At 48.8% G+C, this 23,496-nt stretch overlaps 1 pseudogene; it reads right to left on the reverse strand.

Annotated features, from left to right (window-relative positions):
• Positions 1-3,354: 3,354 nt before the first annotated feature.
• On the reverse strand, positions 3,355-3,524 carry LOC139277718 (U2 spliceosomal RNA; annotated as a pseudogene).
• Between the last annotated feature and the right edge of the window lie 19,972 nt (positions 3,525-23,496).

Below are 23,496 nucleotides of genomic sequence, written 5' to 3' on the forward strand. Positions count from 1 at the left end.
CCGGATACGTAATCCGAGATATCAGAGGAGGAAGTGTATGGACTGTACTCATTCCTAACTAAGAGCAAACCGATAATGATCAACGTGAAATTTAATGGGGTGCCGGTATCAGTGGAACTGGACACGGGGGCTGGCCCATTCATTAATGAGCCAGAGGGTATTCGGCAAGCTGTGGGATACTAAGGCTGTGAGGCCTAGGCTGAGTCCAGTCAATGCCAAGTTGCGCACGTACACCAAAGAACTCATAACGGTGATTGGCAGTGCCACAATTAAAGTGTCATATGATGGTGCGGTTCACGAGTTACCGCTATGGATTGTCCCAGGCAATGGCTCAACGCTGTTCAGCAGGAACTGCTTGAAAAAATCAGATGCGATTGGAACGACATCAAGGCTTTGTCCTCGGAGAAAGATACATGTTCCCAAGTACTGAGCAAGTTCCCTTCGCTGTTCGAACCAGGCATCGGCAACTTCACGGGAGCCAATGTGCAGATCCACATGGACTCGGATGCAAGACCTGTCCCTCATAAAGCTCAGGCAATTCCGTATATGACGCGGGAGATGGTCGAAATTGAACTGGACAGACTCCAGCAAGAAGGGATCATATCACCGGTTGAATTTAATGAATGGGCCAGCCCCATTGTTCCTGTGCTGAAAAGTGATGGCACAGTCAGAATCTGTGGAGACTACAAGGCTACGATCAACAGGGTTTCGAAACAGGATCAGTACCCATTACCGAAGGCGGATGACTTGTTTGCAACGCTAGCCGGGGGGGAAGTCGTTCACCAAACTGGACTTGACGTCGGCCTACCTGACACAGGAGCTGGTCGAGACATCGAAGAGACTTACGTGCATTAACACGCATAAAGGACTGTTTATTTATCACAGGTACCCTTTTGGAATTCGCTCGGCTGCAGCAATATTTCAGAGGAACATGGAGAGTCTACTGAAGTCCATTTTCAGAACCGTTGTGTTCCAAGATAACATCCTGATCACAGGTCGTGACTCTGAGGAACATCTGAACAACCTGGAAGAGGTTCTACATCGTCTGGACAATATGGGACTCAGATTGAAATGCTTGAAGTGTGTCTTCATGGCACCAGAAGTTGAATTCCTGGGGAGGAAAATTGCTGCTGACAGCATCAGGCCCATGGACGCGAAAACCAAGACCGTCAAGAATGCACCCAAGCCGCAGAATGTGACGGAGCTGCATTCGTTCTGGGGTCTACTCAACTACTTCAGTAACTTCCAACCTAAATTGAGCACCTTATTAGAACCACTGCACATTCTGCTAAGAAAAGGCGACAATTGGGTGTGGGATGCGTCTCACTACAGAGCTTTTGAGAAAGCCACTAATCTGCTTTGCTCTAACATGCTGTTGGTACATTATGACCCATGAAAACATTTAGTATTGGCCTGTGATGCTTTGTCATATGGAATTGGTTGCGTACTCCAACAAGCTAATGAGTCGGGTAAACAACCAGTCGCGTATGCTTCAAAAAGTTTGTCTAAGGCGGAAAGAGCCTACAGCATGGTAGAGAAAGAAGCACTAGCTCGTGTGTATGGGGTTATAAAGATGCATCAGTATCTGTTTGGTCTTCGGTTTGAATTGGAGACAGATCACAAGCCGCTCATTTCACTGTTCTCTGAAAACAAAGGTATCAATATCAATGCTTCATCCCGCATCCAGAGGTGGGCGCTGACATTATCCGCTTATGATTATGTAATTCGCCATAGACCTGGCACCGAGAATGGTGCCGATGCTTTGAGTGTCTGCCGTTGCCCACACCGGAGGTGGAAACACCACAACCGGCGGATCTATTGTTAGTTATGGACGCTTTTGAGAGTGAAGGAACCCCTGTCAGGGCTCAACAAGTTAAGACCTGGACCAGCCAGGACCCGATTTTATTGGTGGTGAAGAGTTGCATTCTCAAAGGTGATTGGTCTGCCATACCCAAGCAAATGTGTGAAGAGACCAAACCTTACATTCGTCGCAAAGACGAACTGTCTATTCAGTCGGATTGTATACTGTGGGGCAATCGTATTGTTATGCCCAAGAAAGGAAGAGAGAAATTTGTACGTGAGCTACATTGCACACATCCCAGCATTGTAATGATGAAAGCCATCGCCAGGTCTCATGTATGGTCATCATCATAGGCAGTCTCTCGGAACTCCCAAAGTGAGTTCTTTAATGGCTGAACAGTCTGATACGAGAGCCACAGACCCTGTTGCAGGTGGGATAGACATTCGTCGAGGGAAGGGATCAGTGGGGCTGGTTTGGCGCATGCTCCTTCCGCTGCCTGCGCTTGCCTCTTCACGCTCTTTGTGTTGAGACTCGAAGAGCTCAACGCCCTCCCGGATGCACTTTCTCCACTTCGGGCGGTCTTCGGCCAGTGTCTCCCAGGTGTCAGTGCTGATGTCGCACTTTACCAAGGAAGTTTTGAGGGTGTCCTTATAATGTTTCCGCTGTCCTCCTTTGGCTCGTTTACCATGAAGGAGCTCCGCATAAAGCATTTGCTTAGGGAGTCTCGTATCTGGCATGCGAACTGTGTGGCCTGCCCAGCGAAGCTGATCGGGTGTGGTCATTGCTTCAATACTGGGGATGTTAGCCTGGTCAAGGACACTGATGTTGGTGCGCCTGTCCTCCCAGGGGATTTGCAGGATCTTGCGGAGACATCGTTCATGATATATCTCCAGCAACTTGAGGTGCTATCTGTACATCGCCCATGCCTCAGATCCATACAGGAGGGCGGGTATTACTATAGCCCTATAAACCATGAGCTTGGTGGTAGATTTGAGGGCCTGGTCTTCAAACACTCTTTTCCTCAGACGGCTGAAGGCTGCACTGGCACACTGGAGGCGATGTTGAATCTCCGCATCAACGTCTGCTTTTGTTGATAAGAGGCTCCCGAGATATGGGAAATGGTCCACGTTGTCGAGAGCCACGCCGTGAATCTTGATGATTGGAGGACAGTGCTGTGCGGCGGTGACAGGCTGGTGGAGGACCTTTGTCTTACGGATGTTAAGTGCAAGACCCTTTCATATGCCTCAGTGAATACATTGACTATATCCTGGAATTCAGCCTCTAATGTGCGTAGGCGCAGGCGTCGTCCGCATACTGCAGCTCAACGACAGAGTTGGGGTGATCTTGGACCTGGCCTGGAGGCGGTGTAGGTTAAACAGTATGGTGGCCCTGAGCTGGAATCATGTGAGCATCAGTGCAACACTTGTATGCAGCTCAGCAAAGCACCAGCGAAATTTTTTTTTTTAAATTATCCAGTTTCTTTCCAGATCAACTCTAACGCCAAAGATCACTTTGCGCCAATATATTTGATCTTAGGCCAAAAGGCCGAGAGGCGAAGTTGCACCGTTCCTGGAAATATTGCAATACCAGGTCGGTGCATGGAGTGGACGGGGCAAGCCCCTGATCCAGCTCCCTGTCCAAAAATCAATTCAATATCATGTCCCCATAGGGGATATTAAACTGATAAGAACAGAAGCACCAGCGAAATTGCTGAGTCTGTGGTCGTGGCCATCCAAACCATGGTCCAGGATTCACATAGACTTTGCAGGTCCCTTCCTGGGGAAGATGTTTTTAGTTGTGGTGGATGCATATTCGAAGTGGATAGAGTGTATAATCATGTCATCCAGCACATCCACAGCTACCAATGAGAATCTCAGTGTCATGTTCGCGACACATGGTCTGCCTGACATCGTTGTTAGTGACAACGGATCGTGCTTCATCAGTCAGGAGTTTCAAGAGTTCATGAAACTCAATAGTATCAAACATGTAAAGTCAGCACTGTTCAAACCTGCATCCAATGGGCAAGCAGAACGTGCTGTCCAAATCATAAAGCAGAGTATGAAGCAAGTAACCCAAGGGTCACTGCAGACCCGCCTGTCATGCATACTGTTTAGTTACAGGATAAGACCACATAGACTTACCGGGGTCTTTCTGCTGAACTAATGATGAAGAGAGGTCTTAAGACCAAGCTATCTCTTGTACACCCTGACTTGAATAATCATGTTGAATATAGAAGACAAAGTCAGCAAGGGTATCACGATCGCACAGCTGTGTCACGCGATATTTCTGTAAATGATCCTGTATATGTTCTGAATTATGGTCAGGGTCCCAAGTGGATCGCTGGTACTGTCATGGCCAAGGAGGGCAACAGAGTATTTATTGTCAAGCTCAAAAATGGGCAAACATGCAGGAAACATATGGATCAGACAAAGCTGCGGCACACAGACGATCCGGAACAGTCAGAGGAAGAGACAGAGACAATCGACGACCAACCAACCTACCCCCAGTCATCAGAGGACTCAGTGGTCATCAGTGAATCGGGACTTTCAATCAGTGACATGTTCAATGAAAATGGACTTTCAATCCCTGACATGGCCATTGCCACTCCCACCAGGTCAGCCACCTAGCCACCAGTCACAACAGACTCTGAACACTCGCCCAAGGCTGGAGTTGAACTGAGACGGTCAACCCGGGAGCATAAAACACCGGACCGTCTTAATTTGTAAAAGGCTGTTAATATCTCAGAGGGGGGTATTGTCATGTCTGTAATTTTGGGATCACTAGCCGCTAGATAGCGTCACTGTTGGAAACCATTGGGCTGCACGCACGTGTGTGCAGCCCAAGTATAAAAGGCCAGCCATTTTGTATATTAGTCACTTTGGGCCTGAATAAAGCAGAGCCAAGGTCATACTCTTGGAGTTAAACAGTACTCAGTCTAACAGTTATTGCATTCACAACAATCGAAACATATAAGATAATGAGGGGACTTGACAAGGTGGATGTTGCCACTCATAGGGGAAACTAAAACTAGGAGGCATAGTCTCAGAATAAGGGGCCGCCCATTTAAAACTGAGATGAGGAGGAATTTCTTCTCTCAGAGGGTTGGAAATCTTGGTATTCTCTGCTCCAGAGAGCTGTGGTGGCTGGATCATTGAATATATTTAAGGTGGAGATGGACAGATTTTTGAGCGATAAGAGAATAAAGAGTTATGGGGAGCGGGCAGAGAAGTGGAGCTGAGTCCATGATCAGATCAGCCATGATCTTATTAAATGGCGGAGCGGGCTCGAGGGGTCAAATAGCCTACTCCTGCTCCTATTTCTTATGTTCTTATGTTCTTAAATAGCATACGTGGTGACTCATGAGAGGCTAATAATAAAGAATTGAAGATGAATGTTTTATTAAGAAACCAGTAAGGTGATTCTTTGACCAACATTGTTAGAATCAAAATAAAATGAGTTCATTATTATCAAATTTGATGAAGTAAAAGAGCGTTCTCTTGATGTTCTGGCGAATATTTAGCCCTCAACCAGTATCATTAAAACGGATTATCTGGTCATTTATCTTATTGTTGTTTGTGGGACCTTGCTGTGTGAAATTTGGCTTCTACATTTCCCTATATTATAACAGTGTCTACACTTCAAAAAGTAATTCATTGGCTGTGAAGCACATTGCGACATCCTGAGGTCACGAAAGGCGCTATAGAAATGCAAGGGGGCGAACTTGCCCCACACCCCGTTTGGGGCGCGAAGTATAGGTAAGTGACACGGAATTTGGGTCTTTAACTCTGAAAGATATCCGGGGCACTATCGGAGGAGCTCTGCATCTCCACGGGCCTGCAGAGGGGCGGAAGTAGGGCGATGTGAGTCAGCGTGACGCAGACGGGCCGCGTCACGCTGATGCGTCACAACATCCCTCCCCTTCAATTAAAGGGGAGGGCCGCTGCGCACTCTACAGTCCCTTTGGTAGCCGCCAGCCACCAGGGATGCCATCGACTGAGCCAACAGCCCAGCACCCAAAACGGAGTGCTGGGCTGCGGGATGGTAGCCCAGTCGAGGCGAGGCCGCCATTGTTGGGCCAGCAGAAGAGTCGTCCGACAGCAAAATATGGCAGCCCATGGTGCAAACGACCGCCCTTTAAGAGGGGCCCCGGCGCTGCTATCCTCGCCATCCATGGGGCAATTTCCCCCACGGGCACAAAGGGGTTGGTGCGCACGGTGATGACATCATTGCTGTGCATGCGCCTGCCCGGGGCTTAAATCGCGGGGCGCGGCACTAAAGGCACAATACCCTCTAAAGCTCCAGAGCAATTACCCCGGAGGCTCTATCGACTCCTTTCCCTGGGCGATAACCTCGTTGCACCCAATTAGCGCCCCCCGGAGGCACTAAAGGGCAGTTTTGCCCCCCAAGTTTTTCCTCATCCAGGCCTTTGTTACCTCTAGACTTGACTACTCCAATGCACTCCTGGCTGGTCTCCCACATTCTACCCTACGTAAACTTGAGGTCATCCAAAACTTGGCTGCCCATGTCCTAACTCACACAAAGTCCTGTTCACCCATCATCCCTGTGCTCGCTGACCTACATTGGCTCCTGGTTAAGCAATGCCTCAATTTCAAAATTCTCATCCTTGTTTACAAATCCTTCCATGGCCTCGCCCCTCCATATCTCTGTAATCTCCTTCAGCCCCACAACCCCTCAAGTTGTCTGTGCTCCTCTAATTCTGCTCTCTTCAGCATCCTTGATTATAACTGCTCAACCATTGGTGGCCGTGCCTTCAGCTGCCTAGACCCTAAGCTTTGGAATTCCCTCCCTAAATCTCTCCGCCTTTCTACCTCTCTTTCCTCCTTTAAGACGCTTCTTAGAACTTACCTCTTTGACCAAGCTGTAATTTCTTCTTATGTGACTTGGTGTCCAATTTATTTGTTTTGTCTTATAACACTCCTGTGAAGAGCCTTGAGACGTTTTACTACATTAAAGGTGCTATATAAATACAAGTTGTTATTCTTTCTAATGTATTCAACTAGAGGTTATACAGTACATGGCCACTGGAGGGCAATATGTTTTTAATCCAAGCTACATAACTGATTTGCCACCCAGAGTTCTAATTTTAAAGAGATTATTTTAATGAAATGTTATATTCATCAAGGTGGGAATGGAACACCTTCCAATTTCACATATCTCTTGTCATCATCGAGCATTCCCAGGTCAGGCAGAGCACAGCCAAAAGCAAAAGAAAGCTCCTTCTGTTATGCCTCAGAAACATGCCTTCATTCTAAACTCAGAAGAGCACCCCGTTCCCATTAAACAAACCAGTCATCCTTATGGTGTTTGAGTAAGACTGCCAGGTTTTGTCAAATGGTGCTGAATTGTGGACAGGTTTATGCCGAAGGTCACATTGTGGGCTGAGAGTGCCAAAACTCATTTCACTTGGAAATCCTGTAATTAATGGAGATGAAAAACATTCATCCATCAATCTGGACTGAATCTTAACCCGGTATCGCCAGATCTGGAAATGAAAAGACAGCACCCTCTTTTTGATACATGATTTCTGGACATTTTCTGTGCTTTTATTTAGTCCCTCTGCTTCAGAAGACCCTGAAGATGCCACACGCACCATTGTGAACTGCAATGCTGTTAAATGGTCTTTCAATGTGCTGCGTATGCTAATGGTCGACTCCTCCACTCAAGAATTCACCTTCTGCATATCGTCTGAAACAGTTTACAATGCCTGCACGTAATGATTGATGCTCTGCCAGCATTGTTCATTTAAAGGCAGGGCCCATGAGCTGCATATCCCTAGCTAGTTCAGCCGAGAGGTAATACCTTCTGAGGTTTCGGCTAACAATGTCTTTCTCCTCATGTGCCATATTATGTACTCCTCCTCTGTGCCCTGTGTCCTAATACACTCCGCTCAACCACTAACTCCCAGGATAGATGTCTCTGGGTTAGTTATACTGAGGGATTGAGTGAGTGAATGAGACTCACCCTGGCTGTTCCCCCTGGTACGACCCTCATCTCTGCTTCCTTAAGTCCAAGGGGCGCAGACTCAAACAGGTATGGCGAACAACTGGTTTAACCATTCACTGCCAGATCTGGCTGGACCACATAAAGCCCTATTGGTTCCTGCTCTCATCTGCCAAACCTTCTCACTATTCCAGGATCATCCTGCAATGCAAAGATAACCCCCAGCTTCTTTTCTCTACTGCAAAGCATCTCCTTAAACCCCTCTCCCGTTTCTCCTCCACACTCACATCCAACAGCATGTGCGAGGAGCTCATGGACATCTTTGCCACTAAGATTGAGACCATCTGATCAGCTACCTCTGCCACTTCCCTCCCTTCCCTTAGCCCACCGGGCCAAACTTCCTCTAAGGTTTCCTCCTGCCCAATTCCTGAACTCGCATGTTTCCCCAGTTTCTCTCCTATCTCCCCTCATGCCCTCGCCGAGCTCTTCTTGTCCTTGAGACCCACCTCTTACTCCCTCAACCCTATTCCCACTAAACTGTTGACCACCCAACTTTCTTTCGTGGCTCCCATGTTAGCTGATATTGTTAACGGTTCTGTCTCATCAGATACTGTCCTCTTCTTCAAATCTGCTTTAGAAACATAGAAACATAGAAACATACCCGCTCCTCATTACCCGCTCCTCAAAAAACTAAACCTTGACCCCTCCGTCCTTGCAAACTACCACTCCATCTCTGACCTCCCTATCTTCTCCAAAGTCCTTGAATGTGCTGTCACCTCATAAATCCGTGCCCATCTTTCCCAGATCTTTGAATACCTCCAATCAGGTTTCCACCCCTGCAACAGTACCGAAACAGTTCTTATCAAAGTCACAAATGACATCCTATATGACTAACAACGGCAAACTATCCCTCCTTGTCCTTCTCAACCTGTCTGCAGCCTTTGCATGGTTAACCACTCCATCCTCCTCCAATGCCTCTTCACCATTGTCCAACGAGATTCCATTCTTATTTATCCAATTGTAGCCAGAGAATCACCTGCAATGGCTCTGGCACTATTTGGGGCAGGCATAGATTTAAAGTAATTGGGGGAAGGTATAGAGGAGATCTGAGGGGAAATTTCTTTACCCAGAGGGTGCTGGAGATCTAGAACTCACTGTCTGAAAGGGTGGTAGAGGCAGAAAGCCTCAGTACATTTTAAAAATACTTGGATATGCACTTAAAATGCCGTAGCTTACAGGGCTACGGACCAAGAGCTGGAAAGTGGGATTAGGTTGGATAGCTCTTGGTCGATCAGTGTGGACACGATGGGCTGAAATGGCCTCCTACCGTGCCGTAAATTTCTAAATTCTATAATTCTATTATCTCTGGTGTCCCCCAAGGATCTATCTTTGGCCCCCTCCTATTTCTCATCTACATGCTGCCCCTCAACAACATCATCCGAAAACACAGCATCAGTTTCTACATGTACACTGATGACATCCAGCTCTACCTTACCACTACCTCTCTCGACCCCTTCACTGTCTCTAAATTGTCCAACATCCAGTATTGGATGAGCAGAAATTTCTTCCAACGAACTATTGGGAAGACCAAAGCCATTATCTTCAGTAGCCACCACAAAGTCCGTTCCCTAGCCACTGACTCCATCCTTCTCCCTGGCAACTGTCTGTGGTTCAGACTGTCCGCAATCTTGGTGTCACATTTGACCCCGTGATGATCTTCCAACCACATTTCCGCGCCCTCACTTAGACTGACTATTTCCACCACCGTAACGTTGCCTGTCTTCACCCCTGTCTCAGCTCATCTGCTGCTGAAACCCTCATCCATGCCTTTGTTACCTCTAGACTTGACTATTCCAACGCAATCCTGGCTGGCCTCCCACTTCTACCCTCCGTAAACTTGGGGGTCATCCAGAACTCGGCAGCTCGTGTCCTAACTCACAACAAGTCCTGTTCATCCATCATCCCCGTGCTCACTGACCTATATCGGTTTCCGGTTAAGCAACGCCTCAATTTTAAAATTCTCATCCTTGTTTTCAAACCTCTCCCTGGCCTCACCCCTCCCTATCTCTGTACATAGAAACATAGAAAATAGGTGTAGGAGTAGGCCATTCGGCCCTTCTAGCCTGCACCGCCATTCAATGAGTTCATGGCTGAACATGCAACTTCAGTACCCCCTTCCTGCTTTCTCGCCATACCCCTTGATCCCCCTAGTAGTAAGGACTTCATCTAACTCCCTTTTGAATATATTTAGTGAATTGGCCTCAACAACTTTCTGTGGTAGAGAATTCCACAGGTTCACCAATCTCTGGGTGAAGAAATTTCTCCTCATCTCGGTCCTAAATGGCTTACCCCTTATCCTTAGACTGTGACCCCTGGTTCTGGACTTCCCCAACATTGGGAACATTCTTCCTGTATCTAACCTGTCTAAACCCGTCAGAATTTTAAACGTTTCTATGAGGTTCCCTCTCATTTTTCTGAACTCCAGTGAATAAATGCCCAGTTGATCCTTTCTTGATAGGTCAGTCCCACCATCCCGGGAATCAGTCTGGTGAACCTTCGCGGCACTCCCTCAATAGCAAGAATGTCCTTCCTCAAGTTAGGAGACCAAAACTGTACACAATACTCCAGGTGTGGCCTCACCAAGGCCCTGTACAACTGTAGCAACACCTCCCTGCCCCTGTACTCAAATCCCCTCGCTATGAAGGCCAACATGCCATTTGCTTTTTTAACCGCCTGCTGTACCTGCATGCCAACCTTCAATGACTGATGTACCATGACACCCAGGTCTCGTTGCACCTCCCCTTTTCCTAATCTGTCACCATTCAGATAATAGTCTGTCTCTCTGTTTTTACCACCAAAGTGGATAACCTCACATTTATCCACATTATACTTCATCTGCCATGCATTTGCCCACTCACCTAACCTATCCAAGTCACTCTGCAGCCTCATAGCATCCTCCTCGCAGCTCACACTGCCACCCAACTTAGTGTCATCTGCAAATTTGGAGATACTACATTTAATCCCCTCGTCTAAATCATTAATGTACAGTGTAAACAGCTGGGGCCCCAGCACAGAATCTTGCAGTACCCCACTAGTCACTGCCTGCCATTCTGAAAAGTACTCATTTACTCCTACTCTTTGCTTCCTGTCTGACAACCAGTTCTCAATCCATGTCAGCACACTACCCCCAATCCCATGTGCTTTAACTTTGCACATTAATCTCTTGTGTGGGACCTTGTCGAAAGCCTTCTGAAAGTCCAAATATACCACATCAACTGGTTCTCCCTTGTCCACTCTACTGGAAACATCCTCAAAAAATTCCAGAAGATTTGTCAAGCATGATTTCCCTTTCACAAATCCATGCTGACTTGGACCTATCATGTCAGCTCTTTCCAAATGCGCTGCTATGACATCCTTAATAATTGATTCCATCATTTTACCCACTACTGAGGTCAGGCTGACCGGTCTATAATTCCCTGTTTTCTCTCTCCCTCCTTTTTTAAAAAGTGGGGTTACATTGGCTACCCTCCACTTGATAGGAACTGATCCAGAGTCAATAGAATTTGGAAAATGACTGTCAATGCATCTGCTATTTCCAAGGCCACCTCCTTAAGTACTCTTGGATGCAGTCCATCAGGCCCTGGGGATTTATCGGCCTTCAATCCCATCAATTTCCCCAACACAATTTCCCGACTAATAAGGATTTCCCTCAGTTCCTCCTCCTTACTAGACCCTCTGACCCCTTTTATATCCGGAAGGTTGTTTGTGTCCTTTTTAGTGAATACCGAATGGACCAGGGTGTCGTGGAGAGAGTTGTCCCTTCGGAACGCTGAGAAGGGAGGGGAGGGGAAGATGTGATTGGTGGTAGGATCACGCTGGAGGTGGTGGAAATGACGGAGGATGATCCGCTGAACGTGGAGGCTGGTGGGGTGAAAGGTGAGGACAAGGGGAACCCTGTCGTGGTTCTGAAAGGGAGGTGAAGGGGTGAGAGTAGAGGTGCGGGAAATAGAACGGACACGGTCGAGGGCCATGTTAACCATGGCGGAGGGGAATCCTCGGTTGAGACAAAAGGAAGACATGTCAGAGACACTGACTCCATTCCATTTTCCCAGTTTCTCCGTCTCTGTTGCATCTGCTCTGACAACGCTCGTGCCTCTGACATGTCTTCCTTTTTCCTCAACTAAGGATTCACCATTGCTGTGGTTAACATGGCCCTCGACTGTGGCATTCAGTTGTCTAGGTCCTAAGTTCTGCAATTCCCTCCCTAAACCTCTGCACTTCTCTCTTCCTTAAAACCTAGCTCTTCTAGTCATCCATCCTAATACATTCTTTGGCTTGTTTTCAACTTTTGTCTCGATTACGCTCCTGTGAAGCACATTGGGAGTTTTCCTACTTTAAAGGTGCTATCTAAATGCGAATTGTTGGAACCTCAACAAATTTATCAAAGTAAATTTACTTGGTTAGCACAAATATCACAATAATATTTAATGAGCATTCACAGTTACTTATTTCGACCTGAGATGATGTGTTCTATTGGTAACCCTTCTGCCAGCAGCATTGGGGCTCCCAGGATTAAGCTGCAAGTTTTCCGTAGTGGCCCAGCTGCTAGCAGCATTGGAGAATTCCCTGAGTTAGTCAGGATGTGAGTTCTCTAAACCGCAGTCCAAAATTCACCCTTTTTATAAGTCACTTTCCGTTTTTGTACAGTTAGTTTCAAACATTTGTAGGTTTAACAACAGCTTCATGTCCCATTTATTATGGATGCGTTTATTTGTACTGCCAAAATGGCTGCCTTGTCTCAGATTGGCTCTCCATAATCACATGACCTATTGCTGATTGGTCCCCTTGGAGGATAAGCCACACCCTGAAGTTTCTGTGGAATGTGTAACTGGAACCACCCAGCCCAAATTCTACAAATTGTAATTCGATCCATTTTGACTTCATAAGCCACAGAGGATAGATCTCCCCAAAAGCCACCAAGTTCCAGCCGAAGTCCCTTACCCCAGTGTAAATGCATCCCTCCCCCAGCCGAAGTCCCTTACCACAGCGCAAGTGCATGATCTTACCCCACCCCCACCCACCATAGATGGAGCATTGTGTGTGGGTCACATTGTTAACAGGTTTATTGGGTATGAGGTGTCTACTGTACATGGTCCATGCCTCTGAGCCATACAAGAGGACATGTACAGTATGTACCATACATGTACAGTAGACACCTCAAATCGCTGGAGATATATTACCAACGATGTCTCTGCAAGATTCTACAAATCCCCTGGGAGAACATAACATAAGAACATAAGAATTAGGAACAGGAGTAGGCCATCTAGCCCCTCGAGCCTGCTCCGCCATTCAATAAGATCATGGCTGATCTGGCCGTGGACTCAGCTCCACTTACCCGCCCTCTCCCCGTGACCCTTAATTCTCTTATTGGTTAAAAATCTATCTATCTGTGACTTGAATACATTCAATGAGCTAGCCTCAACTGCTTCCTTGGGCAGAGAATTCCACAGATTCACAACCCTCTGGGAGAAGAAATTCCTTCTCAACTCGGTTTTAAATTGGCTCCCCCGTATTTTGAGGCTGTGCCCCCTAGTTCTAGCCTCCCATACCAGTGGAAACAACCTCTCTGCCTCTATCTTGTCTATCCCTTTCATGATTTTAAATGTTTCTATAAGATCACCACTCATCCTTCTGAACTCCAACGAGTAAAGACCCAGTCTACTCAATCTATCATCATAAGGTAACCCCCTCCTCTCCGGAATCAGCCTAGTGAATCGTCTCTGTACCCCCTCCAAAGCCAGTATATCCTTCCTTAAGTAAGGTGACCAAAACTGCACGCAGTACTCCAGGTGCGGCCTTACCAATACCCTATACAGTTGCAGCAGGACCTCCCTGCTTTTGTACTCCATCCCTCTCGCAATGAAGGCCAACATTCCATTCGCCTTCCTGATTACCTGCTGCACCTGCAAACTAACTTTTTTGGGATTCATGCACAAGGAAGGACGGGGTCCGCATACTGGCACTTTAACAACCGGCTGCTGGAGGACGTGCGGTTCCAGGACTCGTTCCGTCGATTCTGGTCCGACTGGAGAAGGAAGCAGTGGGGCTTCCCCTCCTTGAGGCTATGGTGGGACGTGGGCAAGGCTCACGTCCGCGTCTTCTGTCAAGAGTACGCGAGGGGGTCGACCAAGAGGCGGGCGGCCAGAGTCGGGCGCCTAGAAAAAGAGGTGCTCGACCTGGAAGCCCGTCTCGGTCAAGTCGTCCAGGACCCGGCCCTGCGGACGGTGTACGAAGCGAAGAAGGCCGCGCTGAAGGACCTGCAGCTCGTCGGGTCCCGAGGCGCGTTCGTGAGGTCGCGGATCCGGTTCCTGCGGGATCTGGACCGCGGCTCCCCCTTCTTCTACTCGCTGGAAAAAAGGCAGAGTGTCCGTAAGCAGCTCTTGACGCTGCTGGCCGACGACGGCTCTCTCGTCTCGGATCCGGAGGGCGTCAACAACAGGGCCCGTGAATATTACGGGGCTCTGTTCTCTCCGGATCCGTCCAGCGAGGAAGCGCGTACAGTTTTGTGGGAGGACCTGCCGAAGGTCAGCCCGGAGGGCGCCGAAAATCTGGAAGCTCCGCTAAGCCTGGCGGAGCTGACCGGTGCCCTCGCCCGGCTCTCGAGGGGAAAATCCCCGGGGCTGGACGGGCTGACCGTGGAGTTCCACAGGGCGTTCTGGGACGTCCTGGGGGGCGACTACGCGCGGGTCCTGGGGGAAAGTCTGGCGACCGGGGAGATGCCCCTCTCTTGGCGCAGGGCAGTCATCGTCCTGCTGCCTAAGAAGGGCGATCTCCGCCTCCTTAAGAACTGGCGCCCGGTCTCCCTCCTCAGCACGGACTACAAAATCTTCGCCAGGGCGATGTCTGCTCGCCTTGGTGCCGTGCTGGACCACATGATCCACCCCGACCAGTCATACACGGTCCCGGGCCGGACAATCCACGATAACATCCATCTGGTCCGGGACCTCATCCATTGTTCCCAGGAGGCTGGTCTGTCGGTCGCCTTCCTATCCCTCGACCAGGAGAAGGCGTTCGACAGGGTGGATCACGACTATCTGCTCGGAACTCTGCGCGCTTTCGGGTTCGGGACGCATTTCGTCGCCCGGATCCGACTTTTGTACGCCGCCGCGGAGTGTCTGATTAAGGTTAACGGGTCCTTGACGGCGCCCCTTCGCTTTAGGAGAGGGGTGCGCCAGGGATGCCCCATGTCCGGCCAGTTATACGCCGTTTGCGTGGAGCCTTTCCTGCGCCTCTTGCGGACGAGGTTGACGGGACTGGCTCTGCAAGGGCCGGGCGTGGAGGTCGTCCTCTCGGCTTACGCTGATGACGTGCTCCTCGCGATAGAGGATCCCGCTGACCTGCGGAGGATGCGTGAGTGCCAGGAGATTTACTCGGCCGCGTCCACCGCCAGGATCAACTGGGAGAAATGTTCCGGACTCCTGGTGGGTCAGTGGCGGGTGGACTCCCTGCCGGAGGAGCTCAGGCCTTTTGCCTGGAGCACGACCCATCTCCTCTATCTGGGAGTCTACCTTAGCCCCGACGAGGGAGCCTGGCCGGCGAACTGGCAGGAGCTGGAGGCCAAGGTCGCCGCTCGCCTAGGGCGCTGGACAGGACTGCTCCGAGTGCTGTCCTACAGGGGTCGAGCGCTAGTCATAAACCAGTTGGTGGCCGCAATGCTGTGGTACCGGCTGGTCACTTTGACCCCTCCCCCTGCGTTTGTCGCCAAGATACAGAAGAAGCTGGTGGACTTCTTCTGGAACAACAGGAAGCAATGGGTCTCTGCCGCGGTCTTGAGTCTCCCGCTTGAGGAGGGCGGTCAGTCGTTGGTGTGCGTCAGCGCCCAGCTCGCGACTTTCCGTCTTCAGACCCTGCAGAGATACTTTTACGTCGAGCCCCCTCCTAGGTGGTGCGCTCTGGCGAGGTATTTCTTCCGCCAGCAGCTCGACCTCAATTATGACACGCAGCTCCTGTTTGTGAACTTGGGGGGTGCCAGGACCGCCCTCCGGGAGCTGCCTGTCTTTTACAGGGAACTCATCAGGGTCTGGAACAAAGTCTCCACCAAGCGCAGCTCTCCGCCGGCTGGAGTGGCGGCCGTCCTGCAGGAACCGCTGCTCGGGAATCCGTACCTCCACGGCCGAGGTTTTATGTGGCAGTCGGAAGAGAGGGCTGTGGCTGGTGAGGTGACCAGGGTCAGGGACCTGCTCGATGGCGGAGGAGTGGGCTGGATGGCGCCAGACACGCTGGCGCGGCGCCTAAATTCTGCCAACGTCCGCCACGCGGCCGATGCCATCGAGTCGCTAAAAACAGCTCTGGGCCCTGACTCCGTTAGGTGTATCGAGGAGGCTCAAGCACGTGGGGAGATCCCATCCGAACTGACCCCCGTCCGGACGGAATTCCTCATCGGCGCCAAACCCCGGAACCTCCCTCGGGGGCCGGCGCCTCACAACTTGAGCCGCCTCGGGGAAATCCCCTCCGTGCCTTTCAGTTCCGCGCGGAGGGGTTTCCTGTACGGGCTGCTCCTGCACACCCTCAACTTTGCCATCCTCGCCGGCCATCCGGACACGCCATGGCGTACCATCTTGCCGTCCGGAGGAGGCGGGGGTCCCCGATGGAGGGCACTCTACGCAGGGGTCCTCCCACTATTCATCGGGGACTTGGCCTGGAGGGTGGTGCACGGAGCAGTGCCGTGCAACAAATTTTTAAGCCGGTTCACGGACTCCCAGGCCGCCTGCAATTTCTGCGGTCTGGAGGAGTCCGTGTTCCATGTTTTTATTGAGTGCACAAGGTTGCAGCCCCTGTTCCATTATTTGAAGGGGCTGCTCCTGAAATTCTGGCTGCACTTCAGTCCCACTCTCCTGATCTTTGGGCACCCTGTGCGGAGGGGAGCGGGTAGGTCCGAGGGCCTCCTCGTAGGACTGCTCCTGGGCACGGCCAAGGGTGCCATCAGCCAGTCCAGGCAGCGGGCGGTCGAGGGGGTCGTTCAACCTGACTGCCTGCCTCTCTTCCGCTCTTACATCCGGTCCAGGGTGTCCTTGGAGATGGAGCACGCGGTGTCCACCGGTACGCTCGCGGCCTTCCGCGAGAGGTGGGCACCGGAGGGACTGGAGTGCATCATCACGCCCGGCAACCAAATTTTAATTTGATTTTACGTTTTAAAGTTTAATTTGTTTTAATTGCCGGTGCTTTTAGTGTCCCCCTCTCCTTTTATAGGGGGCACTGGAAAAAGGAAAAATTTGATTTTAGTGCCCAAAAAAAAAACACAAAAAAACCCAAAAAAAAACAAAAAAGGGCCTTGTAAATGTCTTATGTGTGTCATCCAGGTCGGGTGGCACGGATACATGTTTTATGTTTTGCAGGTTAACTCAAAAGAGTTTCATGCACAAGGACCCCCAGGTCCCTCTGCATCTCAGCATGTTGTAATTTCTCCCCATTCAAATAATATTCCCTTTTACTGTTTTTTTTCTCCCAAGGTGGATGACCTCACACTTTCCGACATTGTATTCTATCTGCCAAACCTTCGCCCATTCGCTTAACCTATCCAAATCTCTTTGCAGCCTCTCTGTGTCCTCTACACAACCCGCTTTCCCACTAATCTTTGTGTCATCTGCAAATTTTGTTACACTACACTCTGTCCCCTCTTCCAGGTCATCTATGTATATTGTAAACAGTTGTAGTCCCAGCACCGATCCCTGTGGCACACCACTAACCACCGATTTCCAACCCGAAAAGGACCCATTTATCCCGACTCTGCTTTCTGTTAGCCAGCCAATTCTCTATCCATGCTAATACATTACCTCTGACTCCGCGTACCTCTATCTTCTGCAGTAACCTTTTGTATGGCACCTTATCGAATGCCTTTTGGAAATCTAAATACACCACATCCATCGGTACACTTCTATCCACCATGCTCGTTATATCCTCAAAGAATTCCAGTAAATTAGTTAAGCATGATTTCCCCTTTCTGAATTCATGTTGCGTCTGCTTGATTGCACTATTCCTATCTAGATGTCCCGCTATTTCTTCCTTAATGATAGCTTCAAGCATTTTCCCCACTACAGATGTTAAACTAACCGGCCTATAGTTACCTGCCTTTTGTCTGCCCCCCTTTTTAAACAGAGGCGTTACATTAGCTGCTTTCCAATCCGCTGGTACCTCCCCAGAGTCCAGAGAATTTTGGTAGATTATAACGAATGCATCTGCTATAACTTCCGCCATCTCTTTTAATACCCTGGGATGCATTTCATCAGGACCGGGGACTTGTCTACTTTGAGTCCCATTAGCCTGTCCAGCACTATCCCCCTAGTGATAGTGATTGTCTCAAGGTCCTCCCTTCCCACATTCCCGTGACCAGCAATTTTTGGCATGGTTTTTGTGTCTTCCACTGTGAAGACCGAAGCAAAATAATTGTTTAAGGTCTCAGCCATTTCCACATTTCCCATTATTAAATCCTCCTTCTCATCTTCTAAGGGACCAACATTTACTTTAGTCACTCTTTTCCATTTTATATATCTGTAAAAGCTTGTACTATCTGTTTTTATGTTTTGCGCAAGTTTACCTTCAAAATCTATCTTTCCTTTCTTTATTGCTTTTTTAGTCATTCTTTGCTGTTGTTTAAAATTTTCCCAATCCTCTAGTTTCCCACTAACCTTGGCCACCTTATACGCATTGGTCTTTGATTTGATACTCTCCTTTATTTCCTTGGTTATCCCTTCTCTTACCGCCCTTCTTTTTCTCTGGAATATATTTTTGTTGCGCACTATGAAAGAGCCCCTTAAAAGTCCTCCACTGTTCCTCAATTGTGCCACCGTTTCGCCTGTGTTTCCAGTCTACTTTAGCCAACTCTGCCCTCATCCCAATGTAGTCCCCTTTGTTTAAGCATAGTACGCTTTCTCCCCATTCAAATAATATTCCCTTTTACTGTTTTTTTCCCCAAGGTGGATGACCTCACATTTTCCGACATTGTATTCCATCTGCCAAACCTTAGCCCATTCGCTTAACCTGTCTAAATCTCTTTGCAGCCTCTCTGTGTCCTCTACACAACCCGCTTTCCCACTAATCTTTGTGTCATCTGCAAATTTTGTTGCACTATACTCTGTCCCCTCTTCCAGGTCATCTATGTATATTGTAAACAGTTGTGGTCCCAGCACCGATCCCTGTGGCACACCACTAACCACCGATTTCCAACCCAAAAAGAACCCATTTATCCCGACTCTCTGCTTTCTGTTAGCCAGCCAATTCTCTATCCATGCTAATACATTCCCTCTGATTCTGCATACCTTTATCTTCTGCAGTAACCTTTTGTGTGGCACCTTATCGAATGCCTTTTGGAAATCTAAATACACCACATCCATCGGTACACTTCTATCCACCATGCTCGTTATATCCTCAAAGAATTCCAGTAAATTAGTTAAGCATGATTTCCCCTTTCTGAATTCATGTTGCGTCTGCTTGATTGCACTATTCCTATCTAGATGTCCCGCTATTTCTTCCTTAATGATAGCTTCAAGCATTTTCCCCACTACAGATGTTAAACTAACCGGCCTATAGTTACCTGCCTTTTGTCTGCCCCCTTTTTTAAACAGAGGCGTTACATTAGCTGCTTTCCAATCCGCTGGTACCTCCCCAGAGTCCAGAGAATTTTGGTAGATTATAACGAATGCATCTGCTATAACTTCCGCCATCTCTTTTAATACCCTGGGATGCATTTCATCAGGACCAGGGGACTTGTCTACTTTGAGTCCCATTAGCCTGTCCAGCACTACCCCCATAGTGATAGTGATTATCTCAAGGTCCTCCCTTCCCATATTCCCGTGACCAGCAATTTTTGGCATGGTTTTTGTGTCTTCCACTGTGAAGACCGAAGCAAAATAATTGTTTACGGTCTCAGCCATTTCCACATTTCCCATTATTAAATCCCCCTTCTCATCTTCTAAGGGACCAACATTTGCTTTAGTCACTCTTTTCCGTTTTATATATCGGTAAAAACTTTTACTATCTGTTTCTAGTTTTGCGCAAGTTTGCTTTCGTAATCTATCTTTCCTTTCTTTATTGCTTTCTTAGTCATTCTTTGCTGTCGTTTAAAATTTTCCCAATCTTCTAGTTTCCCACTAACCTTGGCCACCTTATACGCATGGGTTTTTAATTTGATACTCTCCTTTATCTCCTTGGTTATCCACGGCTGGTTATCCCTTCTCTTACCGCCCTTCTTTTTCACTGGAATATATTTTTGTTGAGCACTATGAAAGAGCTCCTTAAAAGTCCTCCACTGTTTCTCAATTGTGCCACCATTTAGTCTGTGTTCCCAGTCTACTTTAGCCAACTCTGCCCTCATCCCACTGTAGTCCCCTTTGTTTAAGCATAGTACGCTCGTTTGAGACACTACTTCCTCACCCTCAATCTGTATTACAAATTCAACAGGCGCACCAACATCAGCATCCTTGGCCAGGCTAACATCCCCAGCATTGAAGCCCTGACCAGACTCGATCAGCTCTGCTGGACAGGCCACATAGTTCGCATGCCAGACACGAGACTCCCAAAGCAAGTGCTCTATGTGGAGCTCCTTCACGGCAAACGAGGCAAAGGTGGCAGCAGAAACATTACAAGGACACCCTCAAAGCCTCCCTGATAAAATGCGACATCCCCACTGACACCTGGGAGTCCCTGGCCAAAGACCGTCCTAAGTGGAGAAAGTGCATCCAGGAGGCGCTGAACACTTTGAGTCTCAATGCCGAGAGCATGCAGAAATCAAGCGCAGGCAGCGGAAAGAGCGTGCGGCAAACCTGTCCCACCCTCCCTTACCCTCAACAATTATCTGTTCCAACTGTGACAGAGACTGTGGTTCTCGTAGTGGACTGTTCAGCCACCAAAGAACTCACTTCAGAAGTGGAAGCAAGTCTTCCTTGATTTCGAGGGACTGCCTATGATGATGATGATGATTGGGTATGAAGTGAATAGTGACAGTGTCATAGCTTCTGGATTTCATCCACTCCAATGGTGTCCCTTGTAACACACGCATCGAGCGTTCCGAGAATTTGGGTGTGGGTGTAAAGGGGGTTTGAAGAACGTGATCCATCATCCCTGAGTTCGCTCTCTCCCCTCCCACTTTCATTCTCTCTCTCCCCCGTGTCTCTCTCTCTCTTCCCCCTTCCCATGTCTCTCTCTCTCCCCCTCCGACCGTGTCCCGCTCTCCTCCCCCCCGTGTCTCTCTCTCTTCCCCCCCGCCCCCGCCGTGTGTCTCTCCCCGCCGCCCATCACCGCCGCTCGTAGGCTCTTTCCCCGCCGCTCGCAAGCTCTCTCCTTGCCTCTTCTCTCCCCACCACTCATAGACTCTCTCCCCGTCACTTCGCTCCCCACCGCCCGCAGGCTGAGGAGGCATCGGGGGCGGAGTCGAGGCGACGCAGGCGCAGAAGGACAGAAAAAGGGCAATACAAATAGACACTCCGATTTATTATCTGCTAACCTAGAATGGTATTAACTGCTCTCTGTCACAATTTGCACCCTTATCAACAATGGGGTATATTTCTGCAGATTTTCAGGAGACTCTTTCCCTGTTACAGTACTCCCTAATTCTCTAATCTCCTTCAACCTCACAACCCCGAGATGTCTGTGCTCCTCAATTTTGTCCTCTTGAGCATTCCTTATTAAATCGCTCAACCAATGGAGGCCATGCCTTCAGTTGCCTAGGCCCCCAGCTCTGGAACTCCCTCCCTAAACCTCTCCGCCTCTTTACCTCTCTTTCCTCCATTAAGATGCTCCTTAAAACCTACCTCTTTGATCAAGCTTTTGGTCATCTGCTGTAATTTCTTCTTATGTGGCTTGGTGTCAACTTTATTTGTTTTGTCTTATAATACTCCTGTGAAGTATCTTGGCATGTTTTAAAGGTGCCACATAAATACAACTGGTTGATGTTATCTGCTTCAATGTTTCTTTAATTAAATCTGCAGTGTTTCAATGTTCATCGGTTCTTTTCCTCCAAGGCTAATTGTGAAAAGAACTTTCTTTGTAGGTAGGGTTATTTTGTCTGATAATTTAAAAGGTATTATTATATGTTTTTAAGTCATCCTGTTATGAGTGGGAAGCACAGAACACAGTTCCTTTGCTCGCATATTTGCATTTGTTCTCGCAGTTTGTAACTAACTTTAAGCAATATGATTAGTATCAAGAGCAGTTACTTTAGATGATACAATATAAAATATAAGATGCAGTTATACATCACTACAGTTCATTATGCACGACAACACTGAAGCCATCATTTGCAGACTCCGCCATAAAATCCACTCCCTCGTCACCTACTCCATGCCCGCCCCAGCTGCTCACACAGGCTGAACCAAACTGTGCAAACTGCTGGTGGCCTCTTCAACCCAGAGCTCAGCTGCTAATCCGACATTCCATCCAATACTAAGACCATCTTTTCCCACTTGCCAAGATTTCCCACCAGATCTGCTGCTCTCTCAGCCCCTCTACCAGTGCAACCCCTTATCCATGCTTTTGTCACATAGCCTTGATTATTCCAATGCCTTCTATGCTGGCCTCGTCCTCTCCACAAACTCCAACTTGTCCAAAATGAAGCCATCCTGTTCCGCACTAAGTCCCACTAGCCCATTCATCATAGCCAGTCCTTCGAAATCGAGGAAGACTTGCTTCCACTCCAAAAGTGAGTTCTCAGGTGACTGAACAGACCAATACAGGAATTACAGTCTCTAACACAGGTGGGAAAGACAGTCAGTGGAGGAAAGTGTGGGTGGAGAGTCTGGTTTGCCGCACCCTCCTTCCGCTGCCTGCGCTTGTTTTCTGCATGCTCTCAGCGACTTGACTCAAGGTGCTCAGCGCCTTCCCGGATGCTCTTCCTTCACTTAGGGTGGTCTTTGGCCAGGGACTCCCAGGTGTCAGTGAGGATGTTGCACTTTATCAAGGAAGCTTTGAGGGTGTATTGAAATGTTTCCTCTGCCCACCTGAGGCTCGCTTGCCATGTAGGAGTTCCGAGTAGAGCGCTTGCTTTGGGAGTCTTGTGTCGGGCGTGCAAACAATGTGGCCTGCCCAACAGAGCTGGTCGAGTGTGGTCAGTGCTTCAATGATGGGGATGTTGGCCTGATCGAGAACACTAATATTGGTGCGTCTGTCCTCCCAGGGTTTTTGCAGGATCTTGCGGAGACATCGTTAGTGGTATTTCTCCAGTGATTTGGGGTGTCTACTGTATATGGTCCTCATCTCTGAGCCATACAGGAGGGCGGGTATCACTACTGCCCTGTAGACCATAAGCTTGGTGCCAGATTTGAGGGCCTGATCTTCGAACACTCTTCCTCAGGCGGACGAAGGCTGCGCTGGTGCACTGGAGGCGGTGTTGACCCTCGTCGTCGATGTCTGTTCTTGCTGATAGTAGGCTCCCGAGGTATGGAAAGTGGTCCACATTGTCCAGGGCTGCACCATGGATCTTGATGACTGGGGGGCAGTGCTGTGTGGCGGGGTCAGGTTGGTGGAGGACCTTTGTCTGATGGATGTTTAGTGTTTAGCCCATTATCGCTGTTGTTATACTCATAATAAATGGTCAGACCGAGTACTGTGTGTAATGAGCAAGTGTCACCTTAGCTCCTTTATTGTAGTTCCAGAGTGCAGGTACCTCGTGAGTGGCCTGCTTATATACTGTACTACCAAGGGATGCTGGGATCCCTTGGGACTCCAACATCTAGTGGACAGAT

Source organism: Pristiophorus japonicus, chromosome 12, assembly GCF_044704955.1.
Source record: "Pristiophorus japonicus isolate sPriJap1 chromosome 12, sPriJap1.hap1, whole genome shotgun sequence".
Lineage (NCBI taxonomy): Eukaryota > Metazoa > Chordata > Chondrichthyes > Pristiophoridae > Pristiophorus > Pristiophorus japonicus.